Source organism: Marmota marmota, unplaced genomic scaffold, assembly GCF_001458135.2.
Source record: "Marmota marmota marmota unplaced genomic scaffold, marMar, whole genome shotgun sequence".
Lineage (NCBI taxonomy): Eukaryota > Metazoa > Chordata > Mammalia > Rodentia > Sciuridae > Marmota > Marmota marmota.
The window spans coordinates 32,662,743-32,680,292 of record NW_026000229.1 but is presented as its reverse complement, the minus strand read 5'-3'; positions in this window follow the sequence as shown (position 1 = coordinate 32,680,292).

Genomic DNA, 17,550 nt, shown 5'->3' with positions numbered 1-17,550 from the left:
GGATGAACTTGGAAAGATATTAAGGGAAAGAAGCCAAATACAAAAGACATACATTCATATGAGTACAGAAATGGCAGATTCACAAAGACAGGAAGTAGATCAGTTGTTGACAGGAACTAGGTACAGAAGGCATTGGAAGTGACACCCAATAGGCTTCAGGTATCTTTTTAGGATGATGAAAATCTTCTGGAATTATTAAGTAGTGGTGATTATAAAATTCTGCGAGTCTAATAAAAATCAATGAATTGTAAAAAATTTTTACATCATAGATAAAGAATTAGTTTGTCTTGTATTTTTCTCATTCTTTGAAGAGTGTTGATAATTTTTGCTTTTATTCTGCATAACTTTTTGAGATGAAACCAATATTATTGAGTATACACAGTTTAAAAATTTCTACTGTGTGTTCTAGAGGGTAGTAAATGGTATCTTATCTTTTTGTTTTTCTTTATAGGAATTTTAATGTCCCAGATATTGAATCTGTATGTGCCCAAACACAGTGATGATTGAGGGGGAGGGCATAGAATGGGTAGTATAAAGAGTAGGTTAGTTACATGGTACATACTGAATGTTTGTGTCCCTCCCAAAATTCATCTGTTGAAGCCCAAATCTATGATTTGATGGTACTTGGAGGTGATAATATAAAGAATAAAGCCTACTTTATTCTTTATATTACCACCTCCAAAATAAAAATAATACTTTTAAAAAAAAATTAAGTATTAAGGGTACCACCTTTGGGAGGTAATTAAGTCTAGATGAGATCAAGTGTGGGGCCCAAAGGTAGGATTTGTAAGAAGAGTAGTAGTGTAGACATTTGTAGTGTTTTTGTAAGAAGAGTAGAAGAGATCAAATCTTTTTCTTTCTTTCTCTCTACTATTTGAGGACACATTGCAAAGGAGTCAGAAAGAAGGTTCACACTAGAGACTCAATCTGTAGGCACCTGACCTTGGACTTCCTAGTCTACAGAACTATGAAATATATATGTCTTTTTATCAAGCCATCTAGTCTCTGGTTTTATAATAACAATACGAGTTGATTATTATTTTATAAAATGAGATATTAAAGGGAGGTAAGAAAAAGATGGTTAGGGAATAGAAGATTCATTTGTTTAATAATACAAAATCCAGATCAGGGAACAATTTTAAAAGGATACTGACATAACATTATTTTACTTTGATTTTTAAATTGAAAATATTTCCATGGGCCACAGATAAATCATAGGTAGGTCATGGAATAATGCTCTGTTCATGAAGTTTTCTTTAATTCATTTTTAAAAATAAAACCATATTAGAATAGACAGGCTCATTCCCTTTTATTCATATAGGAGTCATACAGAAAATGTTATATGCATTTTATATATTATGATATAACCATGTGCACTAATATTTAATGTCCTCGGGAAAGCATGAAACAGGCAAAATCTGTTGAATACTAATTTGAAATGGATGTTTTGTTTTTGTTCATTTGTAATGAGCTGGAGCTTGAGAATGATAGTTCAGGATGAGTGATAAGTAAAGATCAGGTGATTGACAAGGCAGACAATGAAAATACAGGGAAGTACAAGAGACCCACCAATGGTAATGGATATCTCCAAGTGTGATAAGTTGAGAAATTCTCCTGCACACTTGAGAATAAAGTTCCCTTCCATATGGAGCAATCAGACCATTACTTTATCAGTCATTTAGATAGTGCCATTTTGCTGTCCCTGGGACTACATCAGTCATGTAACATTGTAGAGTTTAGCAAAGAATAACAACAAACTCAGAAGAGTTAATAAATAAATCACATCAGTAGGTCACTGAGGATTTGCAAATCATGAAGTTCCAGACAAAGACTGACTTGGGCTTATAGGAAGCTGGTTTCTTTTCCAAAATGTGTACTTTTTTAACCCCAATTAGAATCATTTCTGGTCTTCAGAGTAATTCTTCTTTGAAGCATTGACTAGATTTGTCTTATAAACTCAGCACCATCATCTGTGTAAACTAGAGGCATGTGCTTTATCCTCCTGAGACTTATTTACTCATCTATGACATGTAAATAATAATGTTTGTTGTGGAAGCAAAGATTTGTAAAGACTAAATTAGGTAATGTTTGTAAAGAACATCACATAGTCCCTGAAACAGCAAGCACTCAATTCATGATGATATATCACAAAGCTAGTTTCTTCAATTCTAAGGTCTCATAACCAGAAATCTTTCTTCCATGAGCATCAAACCTAGCTAACTCCCTAAATGGTTCTCATCACCCACTTTCCTGGTTTTTTTTTTTGCAGTATTATCTGTGATCTCTTGAAATCTACTCACTCACCTGTTTCATATTTCTCTCTTTGAATTGCCACTAGACATCTCATCATTCCCTTTATCTTATTCCCATAAATTAAAGTCTACTCTATCACACGTTAGTCTTTATATGTGAGAACCCCAGGATTTTGTCAGATGCTCTACAAAGTACTGTAAACCTAGTCTTGTGCCCTTAGGTCCTGTGTTTCAATTTGGGGCATGAGAAACCAAGAGGTCAATAATAAAGCTGCTGAATGTCAAGAGGAAGGTTTCTGTATAGGAACCGTGGAGGGCCAACATTGCCTGGTCTCACATTCTATCCAAGTACAACCTTTATTCCTCATAAACCCTAATTTCCTATAAAAGATTAAAGAAATATTCAAATCACATTTGAAAATCTTACAATGCATTCAAATATAGATTTGTGGGACTAGACATAGGGCTCGGTAGTAGAACATTTTCTTAGCATGCACAAGATCCTGGATTTGATTCTCAAATAGCACATGCTCATGCGTGCATACACACACACACACACATACACACACACACACATATCCACACAAATCAAATGCAGATTTCGCGACAAACATAAATACTAGTATTATTTATGTAACATTTTGTTCCTAGGGAATTTCTCAAATTTCACTGCTTAATCATCTTCTGAAGTTGTTTATTAAAGATGCAGGTTCCTAGCTCATTTGGTCTGAAAAGAATCCCAAGTGACTTTAAAACAGATAGTGCATGGACCATACCTTGAGCAAAACTGCCTAAGTAATGAAGCATCAGAGTTCCCATCTTAAAGGGTAAAAATAGCAAAACCCCCAAGATGCACAGGGGTTTTTGCTATTTTTATACAGGGAAAAGAGAATATAAAATATGACCAATTTATGTATTTACAAAAACAAAATACCTTTTTCTTATACCTTAAACAATATTTCACTCTGCATCTTGAGCATTTAATTTTCATTCAAACAAGGTAAAATAAAGCAATTTTTCCCCCAAGTCAGGAACAAAAGTTCTACATGTAAAAGTCAATTCTCTGTGAGAAATGGTATAGAATCTGGGGATTGCATGCCCTTTTTATGAATTACAACTCACTGGCAGCTTTGCTCTTATTATCCTTAGGAAATGGTTTGCTTTTGCCAAGATTTTAAAAGAAAATTCTGAGAGATCGATTTTCAAGACATCAGAAGAAAATATCATTAACCACTGAGAAACTTGAGGCACTAGGCAAAGTCCACTAAATGGGAAAAGTTTTCCCTAGGAAGAATCTCATTATAGTTTTTCTTGTAGGTGCTTCACGGAAGAAACTGCTATGTGACAGAATGATTTTGATATTCTGGAAGTTCATTTAAAAAGGCTTCTATCTGTAATGAGATGACCTTCAGAAGCACTAGGAGCTGAGGACTAGACAACAGCATGTAGGGAAGGAAACAAAAGCTAAAACATGAAAACAACCTCCTGGACCAGGAAGGACTCCTGATATTGGGAGAAGACAACCTTCTGGAAGAAGGGAAAAGATTGGGCAAAGCACATACAAGGTGGCTTTATCTCTCTCTCTCTCTTCTCATTCCTATACACACACCAGGATATGTCACATTTTTATTTAAGTAATATGTTATTTGTTCTGAATCTCCTTTGTGAAATCTTATTTTTATTTTCATGGTTGTTTCACTTTTTTGGGGGGTAAGGAGTTCTAAGACTTAGAGTATTAACTTCCTTCCAGTACTTTTTGAACTTTTCTTAAAGAATCTTTATTTCTTCACAGAGAAGTTTGAAAAAGAGTTCTCTAAGATTTTTAAATACATATAAAGAAAAACAAAATTCTAGGGGAAAATGAGACACAAAATGTAACGTTTTCTGGAAATAGGTGTTTTTATTTTTTTGCCAATTCCAAGACACTTATGTTTTCAATAGTTTCATTTCATAGAGGAATTATATCTCTAAATCAAAAAATTATAAGCTCAAATACCTAGATGATCCAGGACCAAATCATTAGTGGATCAATTTGGGAGTTCCACAACCAAGATTTTCAAGGACTATAAAAATTAAGGAGCTAGGGGCTGGGGTTGTGGCTCAGCAGTAGAGTGCTTGCCTTGCACATAAAAGGCCCTGGGTTCAATCCTCAGCACCACATAAAAATAAGTAAATAAATAAAATAAAGTTTAAAAAAATTAAGGAACTAGAGCCCATTCTCCATTTTAAATCACATACATTCAAATTAAAATACTTTCAGCCTTGTCCTGGTCAGACAGAATGTAACTTCAGGTCAGTTTTTACCTGCAGGCCACCATTTAGCAAATCTTCAGTTGAAAGGATTGGGAGGCTCTCCTACTGCAATTTGGCATGGATGGTAAAGTCGGGAGAGTGCTTAAAGAGCCCTCCAGTGTCCATCAGGTTGTTTAGTATATATATGTAGTCCCAACATGTAGCCAGAGTCCTAGGAATAATGCCCTGCACAGTAAATGAAATGGTTAATTTTTGCAAGACTCTTCCATGACATGGAATGCTATGGTGCCAACCTGGGCAGCTCATAACCGAGTGAGAGAATTAAGAGCTGTGACAACACTTGGGGGAAATCACAGCTCTTCTGATTAGGAAAGACATTCCTGCTCCATCAAAACAAATAAAATTTCACAAGTGCTTTTATTTTCATATATATTTGGTTTGTTTCTCAACATTGGAATGTATTTAAAAGCATTCTGAAGCCTATGCCTTTTCACAAAATCATCATCCTTCACTATAGATTTGAAAGAAGAGAATTAAGTGGGCAAAAAAAGTTGGCAAGCTTCGTCAATAGACTGATGAAGTCAGCTATTACTCTGCAGCATGACTCCTGGCACAACTGCTTAAGTGATCATTTGGTTCTTGGTGTCAAGGAGCTTTCAGATCTGGCTCTGTTTGTGTATGCAGTTTCAGGAATTATGTATGACATGTTGATTAGAGTCTGCAGCAGGGATGGCTGCAGTGATCTGTTTCGTCCCAGCTTAGTCTCATTGCCATCAGCAAGAAAATGTGTAAGAGCCTTCAAAGGATGTGTTGTCAGCCAAAAGACAAAAATCAGAATTAAATTACTGCATAAAAATATAGTAAGCCCAATTAAACTGAGATTGTTAGTGGAGGTAATTTGTTGGTCATGTGAATGTCCCTTCTCTCTGGTCATTCTATGTGTTTATGATGTGGGCAAATCTAGAAAATCATACAGTTCACAGTTCTGTTAGGAGCTTCATTTGCTGGGCTCCATATGGTTTAAAGTGTGTAATATTCCATTTAAGATAACCCATTCAAGGACAGCTGGAAAAATCAAGCCTGAATGTTCATATGCCAACTGAGCAATCTGTACCTTTTGGATGCCACTGCCTTAGCATTTGCCACTGGCTTCCTTGAACTGTGTAGAAAACAAATGTGCATGTTCTTAGCAAAATCACTGATGACCATGGAATTAATTGATCAATATCTATTTTAACAGATAAGCAAACTCTACTTCTGAACTCTGATCATGCAAGGAGGACTCTCAATATGCCAGCCTTAGAGTATTGGTAGCAGAGGAAGACAGATGAACAAGAGGGTTAGTACCTGCCATTCCAAGCCAAAGAATGTCTACTAGACATGCTTGTATTCTCTGATCTGATTCCTTACCAAAGAAGCAGGATGTGTTCTGAATATTGTGCAAAGTAGTAGGAATCACTGCTGATTCATGATGCTCCCCCAAATTGACCTGTCACTGGAGGTCACTTCACTTCATACTGTGACTCTCCTCACAGTGCTGGATGCAGTATCCACAACAAAATCTTCTCAGCCTTTCCGATTTATGTAAGTTTACTCTTACTGAATGCATTCTTCACTGATTTGCCTTTTGGTGATATAAGATATGTCTCGGATAATTTAAGTCAAGATGGAAGAACTTTGTCATTGAAAATAAATTTCAGTGAATGAAAAGTAAACTAGAAATCATTGGTGTCTTTCTACTTGTAAATAGGCCAGAACGAGAACTTGTACATATTTGGTGGGAAACTGAAAGACACTATGTTGTAATTTTTATTTAGGTTATACAGTTAGATTGTGATAAATATTTCTTTTGAACAATAGGTCTGGAACTGATATAGTTTAGATCTAAACTGAAATGACATAATGTAAATTTTGGAAGGAGTTAGTGCCTAATTCATTATTTCATAAAGTACACAACCCATGAATGGAAGAAGCAGATGCCTTATAATAGGAAAGGAACTGACTATTCCAGACACACAATCTCCTGCTTGATCATTTTATTCACTGTACCCTTCTAAACTCCTCTGAACTGAGTGATAAAGATCTTGAGCTCTCCTTGTGAAGTCTTGAGTCTGAGCCACAAATAGTTTTTCTGAAGTGAAATGTCATGAGATGAATACAATTGAACCATGAAAAAAGGAAGAAGCTGAGAGGAAAAGCAACACAACACACACATGTATATATGTATGTGAATATATTCATAATAACTCAAAAACTATAAAATAGATCTTGGGGCTCTAATATGAAAGCCAATTATCAGCTTCATAATGGTAGGCCTAAAATATCAAATTTCTTTCAAAAGTAACCCCTTAGTTTGAACCTCTCAGAGTATGATTGTGGAGTTGCCATCATCAGTTTCTTCTGTGGGCTTCCAGTCCAAACTAGCTGGGGAGAAATATTTGGGATTAGGGCTCCAAAGTTTACACATTTAACAAGTTTTCAAAGGTGGTTTCTATTGATCGATACGCTCACCAAAGTTTGAAAGCCGCTTTGTTCAGATGTTCAGGCTCCAGCAAGGACTGTCCAATAATTTCAAGTGAGAAGCTTCTTTGATCTCCATGACTCGATGTGTGTTCAGGTGCTGGTCACACCAAGTGCTTTGGAGATGGAGATATTTCCACCAGCAGAGTCAGGCATCTGTCGGAGGAGATGAAAGAGAAGTAGTGACTGTGGTTTCTGGCTCCAGAGTTGTCTCCTGGACTGGGTGTGACACTCCATTTAGCCACAGGAGTTGTGCATAGCAGCAGTCCCCACCCATAACAGTTGCCATCTACCTAGTATTTCACTCTAAAAAGATTTTCCCAATGTTAGAAACAAAGACTCTTCCAGAAGGAGCCATTTTGCCCCCCCCCCCACCGCCTTTTTTTTCAATTAGCAACCAACTCATTTCTTTCTGTTAGCCAGACTTTATGTGGCAAACTTCAAATTATCTCATCATCTCTGTTAAAAGAGTAATTTAAAGGTAAAACATAAGAATCACCATGAAGATAATCCTGTACAAAATCTAGGTATAAAATTTTTTTTTAAATTTCTGTGTTATTATTTGTGTATATATTTATTTATTCATTTACTTTTAGGTTTTATTATATAATTGACATACAATAAACAACACATATATTAGTACACTATTTGATTTGTTTTGACATAACTCTACACAGTGAAACTTTCACCCCAATGAAGATGATGAACATGCATGCCTATCAGCTCACAAAATTTCCTTGTACTATTTTGTAATTCTTCTCTTCATCCATTACAACCCCTCCTCCAATGCTACATATGCAACTAGTCATAAGTTTTCTGTCACTATGGATTAGTGTGTATTATCTGGAGTTCTGCATAAGTGCAGTCATACAGTATGTACTCTGTACCATCTGGCTTTCTTTTTTTCATCATAGTTATTTTGACATTCATCCATTATATATCAGTGGCTCAATCCAGTTTAAAAATGAGTAATATCCCATAGTATAGATGCCACCATTTGTTTAATCACTAATATGTTGATACATTCACAGTAGTTTCAGGTTTTAACTATTGCAAATAAAGCTTCTATGAATATTTGTGTACATATTTTTTTAGTAGGCATACTATTTCTCTCATGGGTGAATACCTAGGCTGAATTAAATGGAAGGTGTACACTTAATTTTATGGAAAGTCACTAAATAGTTTTTCCAAAGTAAATTGTCATTTTAATTTTCAATCAGTAGTGTATGAGAGTTTTAGTTGTCCTACATCCTCAACAGCATTTGAAATGCTTTTTTTTTTGAGCTGTGAAGTGATATCATTGTAGTTTTCACTTGTATTTCCTTAATGATGCTCAGCATCTTTTTATTTGTTTATTTTCTATTCACATACCTTCTTAGGTGGAAGTCTGTCAAATCTTTTAGCCATTTTTCTATTGGGTATTTCATTTTTTTATTATTGAGTTTTCAGAGATTGTTGTGCATTCTGGATAAAGTCCATTAACAGGGGTGAGGTGTGTTAAGAAGTAGAGCATGTGCTTAGCAGGTTCATGGTCCTGGGTTCAATCCAAAAAAAGCAAAATTCTTTATCAGATATGGGACTTGCAAATATTTACTCCTATACTCTTGAGTATCTCCTATTGTCCTAATATTTCTGAAGAGCAAAATTTTAATGATTATATAGCCCTGTTGATCAATATTTTCTCATTTTGGATGTTATATCTAATAAATCATTGCCTGTCCAAAGGTCTCAAGGATTTCTGACCATGTTGTCCTCTGAAAGTGTTAAAGTCTTCACCTTAATCTCTAAGCCTAGGATCCTTTTGTGGTTGTTTGTTTTGTTTTGTGTGAATATATATATATATATATATACACACACATACACACTTTGTGAGGTGTGGCTCAAAGTACAAATGACTTCTTTGGAATGCTGTCTCATTCTGGAAGCAGGATTTGTGGTCTTGTTATGCGTGACAGGGCATTAACAAGAATACAAAGTCCTTATGTAGAGACACAGACTGAATCCAAACTGCAAGCACAGAGTGTCTGAAGAAAGGAATGCTGGCTGACAGCTACATAAAGCCTTCGGAATTATAGTTTCTCTCTCTCTTTATGTCTGCTGAAAGGGAGATTTTACACAATGTTCTCCCAGTGATCCTGATGGGGGTATATGAGAACTGGGGTTGGAGTAAAGATGCCTAGAATTGTATCTTCTGGATACTTGGATACTTGTTATTAAGACACATTCTCCAACCACTGCACTTTTGATGGCGGCTCCCCATCCTCACCTGTGGTCTTTCATGACCTCAGACTGCTAACCTGCACATATAGAAATCACAGGGGAAAAGGGGCGCTTAAGGACACAGCATTAGTACATGGGCCTATAGCCTTCTGATGTGAACAAAGGAAGGGAGTGAAATACTTCCTACTACTATTATAAAAACATAAACCTAGCAATCTATAAATTATGTCTGAATTTATTTTAAAATATTTAACTCTGTACAAGTATTCAGTTGCAGCTTCAACACATAAATATTCATCCCAAATAGCATTTTCATTAACAAGATTGACTGCTAATGGGAAAATGTTCATACATTTTTTTAAATGAAAAATTTAGATTACAAAACAATATGAAGAGTTATGAGGCTGCTTTGTAAAAAAAAATTCTATGCATATTAAAGAACTAGAACTATACACAGAAATGATTTTAAAATTTGTTTCTTATGCTAAGAATGTGACTTTTTAAATTTTTAGTTTAACTTTTGTTTTGAGATGATTATATTCACAAGAAGTTATAAGAAATAATATAGAGAAAAACTACATACTCTACCCAATATCATCTATGGTAATGTCCCCCAAATTACAGATGATCCTCAACTTATGATCTAGTTTCCTCAAGATGAACCCATCATACATATTTAAGATAGCTTTTTTTCTATTCAGCATGATTCCCTGGAGAGTCATGGAATTTGTATTATGTATCAGTACCTCAAGAAAGTGAGTGATTTTTAAACTTTAATTTTTGTGTTTTCCTCTGGAAGTATCTTCATAATGGAGGTTTCATTTTGTAATCATAGAAAGAACTTGTTTTCACATTATGCTGGGAAAAATTGCTTATTGTATAACCAGAGATCTGTGAAAACCTGCTAAAAAGAAATACTTCTCCAATAATATTTGTAACATCCACGTCAACAAAGTACTGCTACTACGGGTTAGAGACCATGATATGAAATACAGAATGCTAAAATGATATTCAGTAAAACATTCAATTCTACAGTGGGAAAATTACACTGTATCACTTGTTACCTGAACTGCTCAGCTCTCTCTGGGCCCTGTGTACTCCAAAAGGTTTGTTTTTCAGGGTGGGAGGGGTGTTGGGAGGGAGGAATCATTCCTGCATCATTATTTAATAGCCCTTTGTGTCTTTGTACATTTGAGTCTGTAAAATAATTCTGTCCTAAGATACCAAAGATGAACTCCTAAGATTGAACTAAAGGATTCACTGGTCTCAGGAGAAATTCATACTTGTTATAAAACAGAAATCCCGCTTCCCCTCCGTGATAGAGTAGCCATGAATCACAGCGTCATGCTGGCTTGGTCGTAATCTAACACTTCATGCCTCAGACAACAACTTGATTTGTCAAGAGACTGTCCCTGTGAGGGCTGCCAATAGTGTTGATGCCCACTGAAGAGGATATAATTAAGCCCTTGGTGAGCTAATTTCATTTCCTTCTTTTAACAGCTTGAGGTGTACACATGTAAAAAGAGAAACAGAGAAAAGGTGCTGAGAAACCTTGCCCTGCCAGGTCTGGAGCGAGGGTTTACATCTCTTTTATCTGATAAATGATGTTTTGACATTCCAAAAGGTGTTCTCTCAAATACCCCACACATACCTGTTTGTTTCTACTTGCTAAGCATCATCAGGTTTTCTCTAGGTATAACATTTTCCTCCAAATTAACTGCAGAAAAGCCCAGTGCTTCATGTTTGTTATCCGCTTCTATTATGGCTTGAGGACAGAGAAATTGATTCTGATTCACTCTACCACTTGCTGTGAGCAGTTTGGAGTAAAGGTATTTGTCGATTTGGATAATTTCTTAGAAGCTTGTTATTTGCTTGGGAATACAACTATTAAATAACTGGAAGAATAAGGAGCTGAATCAGCCATATTTTTAAGTTGAAATAAGAACTTTATGTTGACCCAGGTAAGTAGCAGTTTACTGTTAATCATAATAAACACTGAAATTGTGTGAGGTAAGTGTTTTTTTTTTCTTTTTGCTAAGGCAAAATAATAATACTAAGGATATCTACTCGCAAAAGTCTCTCCACCTTTAGCCTTTACCTATCCTCCACATCAAAATGTAACTCCTTTCAAAACACAGGGAAATGAATTCATTGTGCACATGTTACATGCTTCATTCAAAAACATTATATCACTTGGGGGATTAGGAGAGCAGCAAAAGATCCTCTTAAGGGATGTCTGCCCAAAATTGATATCCTGCTAGTGAAGCATGTTCCTTAAGTGCTTTGTACCTCTCTGGGCCCATCCCTGGGGTGATGCATAGGTGGTACATGGGAGGCTTTGCTGAGAGCATGATGGAGACCTCCCACCCCTGCACAAAACCCCGGCTCTGTGGTAGGCAAACCCAGATTGTTTAATAGGTTAAAGCAGGAGGAGGAATATTGAAACCATGTGCTTTAAATTTGCCATCTCATGGCCAGAGCCATTGCAGGCTTGTCTACCTCTACAGTAGATCTTCAGTTCTAGAAGCAATACCAAGGTAGAGTCAGGGATGGCACCTAGAACCAAGTAAATTGGCTTGTCTGTGAGAAGAACACCAACAGTGAATTTACTTTGCAGATCATCACTTTCCCTTGATGATCATTTTATTCTCCTTGTGACCTATTTTCTGATACCATAAATTTCCAGCATTTCACAGTATGGGGCTCTCTCATTCCAAGGGGAAATATTACCTCACAATCCACTAACATCCTGGGACAGTGTTTATTGTCAGGGTGGGTTGGTGGAGTCCACAGAAAGTTAATGTCTATACCCTATAGGTATACCCTACAGAGACTTCATCATTTTAACCCAATTGTCCCTTTGGCCACTTTTATCCAGGTAGGTTAAGAATCACATACATATTTGCTCATCCCATAGATTTTTCTCCATCTCTGCCCCCCACCCCAGTGATTGACCCAATAGCACTTAACTTCATTTAACCACTGAGCCATATCTACATAACTTTTTTATTTTTTATTCTGAGACAGGGTCTCACTAAGTTGTTTGGGATCTTGCTAAGTTTCTTATGGCCTTGCTAAGTTACTGAGTCTGACCTTGAACTTGTGATCTTCCTGCCTCAGCCTTCCAAACCGCTGGGATTACAGGTGTGTGCTGCTATGCCTGGCATCTCCTAGCTTTTTCTGGATTTTGCCTTGCATGAATTCCAGATTTATAAGATGCCATGCCTAAGAACTATTTCCAAGTGTGAAATCCTAAACCTTCAAAATGAGAAAATGGACTCTGCAGGGAATGAATCTAGATTCATTTCTTGGAAGGCAGCTGTTCCCTGTCTAGGCAGTTCCTTCTGTTTCTGAGATTAAACAAATGCTACTGTATTAAGGGTAGACTGGAAATAATCTAGCTGGCCTTAATAAATAAATAGTTAAACAAACTGGTACACATATACCATGGTGATAAAGTGTGAATGTTTATGTTCCTCCAAAATTTGAATGTTGGAATCCTCACCCCCAAAATAATTTTTATTGAAGATGGGATCTTTGGGAAATATGAAGTAATGAAAGTCATGTCTTCATGGATGGGGTTAGAGTCCATATAAAAGAAATCTGAGGGATCCTGTTATATACACCTTCCACCATGTGAGAACATAGTGATAAGATAAGGAAGAAGGCCCACATCAGTCACCAAATCTGCCTATCTTGACCTTGGACTTCCCAGCCTCCAGAGCTGTGAGAAATAAATTTCTATTACTTATAGGACAAAACAAGTTATGGTATTTTGTTACAGCATCCCAAATGACTAAGTCAGAGAAAACAATGTTCAGCAACACAAAAGAATAAACTATTGATATATGCAAAAACTTGGGAAAATCTCTTGAGAAATTAATTATGCTGAATAAAAGATTATGTGTCATACTATTTCATTTATATAAAATTCTTGAAATGATAACATTTTAGAAATGGATAACACATTAGTGGTTCCCTGGCCTTGGGGCTGGGAGAGGGAGGTCAATATTACTAAATCAAATGGCCAGATAAGGAATCACTGTAGAGATGGAAATGCTCTTCTTCTTGACTACTGCACTGATGTCAGTGTTCTTGTTCTGAGATTGTACAACTGTGTTGAAAGCCATAACCATTGGGGAAAACTGGACAAATGGTACATGGGATCTTTCCAAATTATTTCTAACAATTGCAAGCAAATCTACTGTCATGTCAAAATTAAAAGTTTAATTAAAACACTTATTTTGTTTAGGATGGTATAGGATAAGTACATCAGAAAAATAGAAAGAAATTAGTTTAGTTCTTGAATTAGAAAGTTAGCCTCATGAATTACATTATATAGTTTACCTGTGTTCATTCTTAGAAATTATTCCATTTAATTAGCCATATTCTAAAAGAACTTAAATTTCTCTACCTTGATTTCATGAAATTTGATTTTTTTTACTCTTTTAAATTACACATGGAATCAAATATGTTTGGGATTTTGTTGGAAGAAATCATCACTTGACCTATTAAAAAAAAATTAGAAAACGTTTTAAAAAGCATTTCAAATGTTTTAAATTCTTCTGGTACTAAACAGATAATTTTTGTTTATTTATTTATTCATTAGTTCTAATTAGTTATACATGATGGTAGAAAGCTCTTAGATTCATTGTACACAAATGAAGCAGAATTTTTTACTTCTCTGGTTGTGTATAAAGTAGAGTCACAACCATGTGCCTAGGGTAATGATGTCTGTCTCATTCTACCATTTTTCCTACCCCTTTACCCCCTCCCCCTCCCCTTTGCCCTATCCAAAGTTTCTCCACTCATCACATGCCGCCGCCACCCCCCCCCACATATGGATTAGCATCCACTTATCAGAGAAAACATTTGGCCCTGATTTTTTGAGATTGGCTAATTTTGTTTAGCAGGATATTCTCAACTCCTACCATTTGCCCACAAATGCAATAATTTTATTCTCTTTTAATTCTGAGTAATATTCCATTGTGTTATATACCACAGTTTCTTTATCCATTTATCTAATTGAAGGGCATCTAGGTTGCTTCCCCAGTTTAGCTATTGTCAATTGAGCTGTTATTAACATTAATGTGGCTGCATTACTTTAGTATGCTAATTTTAAGTCCTTAGGGTATAGACTGAGGATTGGGATAGCTGGGTCAAATGGTGGTTCCATTCCAAGTTTTCTAAGGAATCTCCATATTGCTTTCCAGATTGGTTGCACCAATTTGCAGTCCCACCAGCAATGTATGAGTGGGCCTTTCCCCACCACATCCTTGCCAACACTTATTGTTGCTTGTATTCTTAATAACTGTCATTCTGACTGAAGTGAAATAAAATCTTAGAGTAGTTTTGATTTGCACTTCTCTAATTACTAGAGATGTTGACATTTTTTCATATATTTGTTGATTGAATGTATATATTCTTCTGAGAAGTATCTACTGAACGGATAATATTTGAATATATTTTTGCCAACCATATGCACTCCAGATAATGTACTTTAAAACAATACCTTCATTACCTAGAAAGAAAAGAAAATTAAAGATTAAGAAAGGAAGAAAGCCATGGATCAAATACCAGAAGGTGCTAGGAATTAATGTACAAGAGTGAAAGAGAAAGAAGGCAGAAGACTGGAACAGGTTACTGTAGTGTGCAAGGGAGAGGCTGTGCTTCAGTCAACATAATTTTTTTTTTCATATTTACCCTCCATTTCACTGGTTCTCTATTCAATTGCATTTGTACTGCTCTTAAAAGGACAGGTTTATTTTTAAATTATTTTAAGTAACTCTAAAACTGATTCACATCATATGCACAGAAAAGTATAGAAATTATAAGTGAACATCTCAGTGAAAATTCATGAGATATACCAAGTCATGACCATCTCTCAGATCAAGAAACAACCTCACCAGCCCCAGAAGCTGTGAATGCGCCCTCCCAGGTCACCACTGCCTCCACAAAAACCAATGCTCTAACCTCTACAAACATAGATTAATCCCGTTTTTGTATTTTATGTCAACAGAGTTTAAAAGCAAAAATAAAATTCAATTATCTTTTCACAGTCTCCCTTCTCCTAAATGTGTCTTGCTTTGCCTTCCCAAATCAGAACCTCTGAAGTCATCTTCTCCCTCTCCTCATTCCTTAATTCCATCAACTCTCCACTCAGGTATCAGCTAAGTAGGCCTTTTTCAAATGTCTCCTTGATCCTTTTTTGTTACTGGCACTGATGATTATGTTTTCTTTAAATTCCATAGTGAGTACCCAAACTGTCTCCCTGACTTCAGTATTATCTCTTCTACCTTAATCTTTTCTCCCTACTGCTTTCAACATGACCTTTCTAAAATACAAACTGATTTCAGTCAGTCACTCAGTGGCTGGAGAGCAAGCTATAGCTTGTTTATCTTCAGGGAAAAAATAATTCAATCATTTAGATTGTATATAAATCCTTTGAAGATCTGTCTCTGGAATATTGTTCCCTGTTCACTCTGCTTGCAAATCCTAGCACGCATCTTACTCTAGCTCTCTAGTAATACCTAGAATCTCCAAAACAACTAAATACTGATTTTACATGCCTCTAACTATTTGTTCTAATTTCTTCCATGTTGCTCTTCTCCCTCTTTGTTTGTCTTGTAAGGAGCCTATGCAACCATCAAAATTCAATTAAAATATCTTTACTATTCCCCCATTCACCCACAGAGACAATTAGTAGCTTCAAGTGACACTTGTTCCAGTATAATCCTTAGGTATTTCTTTGAAGTATTTGTAATACAATATACAATTATTTCTTGGCATGTCTCTCTGCTTCATAGATGGAGTTATTTTTCCCACTCTGCTCTATGTTTTCCAAGTCTAGAGTATTATACTACAAATTGCTACTCTATTTTAATTAATGAATAGTGATACAATTAATAATAAAATAAATGGAAATATAAGTGCAATAGTATTCCCTTCGAAGCATCAGGAAAGATGATATTTTTTTTCAAATAAAAAAATGGTATTAGACTCAGTTTTAAAGAACGGGTAAAATGTAGGCAGGCTAAAATGAGACATACAATTACTTTCTTACTCACAAACATCAATATTTCTCTGGGAAAGTTGCACTTGGTGAATCACAAATATCACTTAGAAAAAGCTAGTCTTCAGAGCATTTCAGACAACACAACCACTTCTTCACTCTTAAGACCTGCAGAGAATAACTCAGTCACCTGACTTTGGGGCAGGCTGTGGCTCCAGGATGTATTCTGACTAATTTAAATCATTAAACAAGCATTGGTCTGGACTATGAATAGTTCTGGATTCAAATTCCCACTGCTTGGGGGTGATTGTTGGTTCAGTCCTCTGTAATCTTTGTTTTATCCTCATTTCAGGTGGGTTAAAATGATAATCAAATAAAATGATGTTTATAAAGTGTTTGTGAAAATACGTATCAAAAAGTCAATGTTTTGGAAATTTTAGTTTCCTTTTCTGTTCCCCCAATGAACACTCTTGATGTTTTCCTTTACATACAATTACTGTATACTGCAGGAGGCTGGAAAGAGGGGAGGGTGGAGGCAGAATGCTAAGTGCATTAACCATGTATCACAGGATGTAGAGACTATAACACTACCCAGGGCTGTGCATAAGCAGTAAATTCTATGGTGTTCAGTGTGTTCTGCTAACCTCTGAGATCTTCTGGAGGTCCAATGTGGCCTGGATTGCTGACACAGTCATAAAGAAAACGGTGATTCTTAGTCAAAACAGCTAGTTCACTTCACCTGATTTTGCACAGATTCAGAGCACCACACTTATTCCATCTGATTTGTGCTTAGAAGAGATAAAGAGAAACAAATGTCTGAAAACAAAACCCACATGCTAAGTCAGCTAGTTTAGAAACTCTAGTCAAGGTTGTGCATAAATGAATCTGCTACTGCCTAGATGGTCTCAGTTCTTGTCTTTCAGCAGCACCATGTGAACAACTAGTGTAGACACATCTATATCTGTCTCTGGGAGGATTCGGGGACTCACAGAAGCAATAGTCTGAACATCATTCAGTTGATCAATACATCTCCTGCTGTTTGAAAAGAAAAATAAATTTGCTTAGCTTAGTACACGCTTTTCTCTGTGTGATACCACATGTATTCATTTATTTGATAAATACTTTTTTAGCATCTACCATGTGACAGATGCTAGAATTTCTACATTCTAGAGATTTGGTGGAAAACAATGCAGATGAGGCCTGTGCTTGCAAAGCATTTTGTCAGTCAAAAATCAATTAAAACAATCCCCTTGTTTACAGAAACAGTAAAATGTGCAGAGGGATCAAAACACA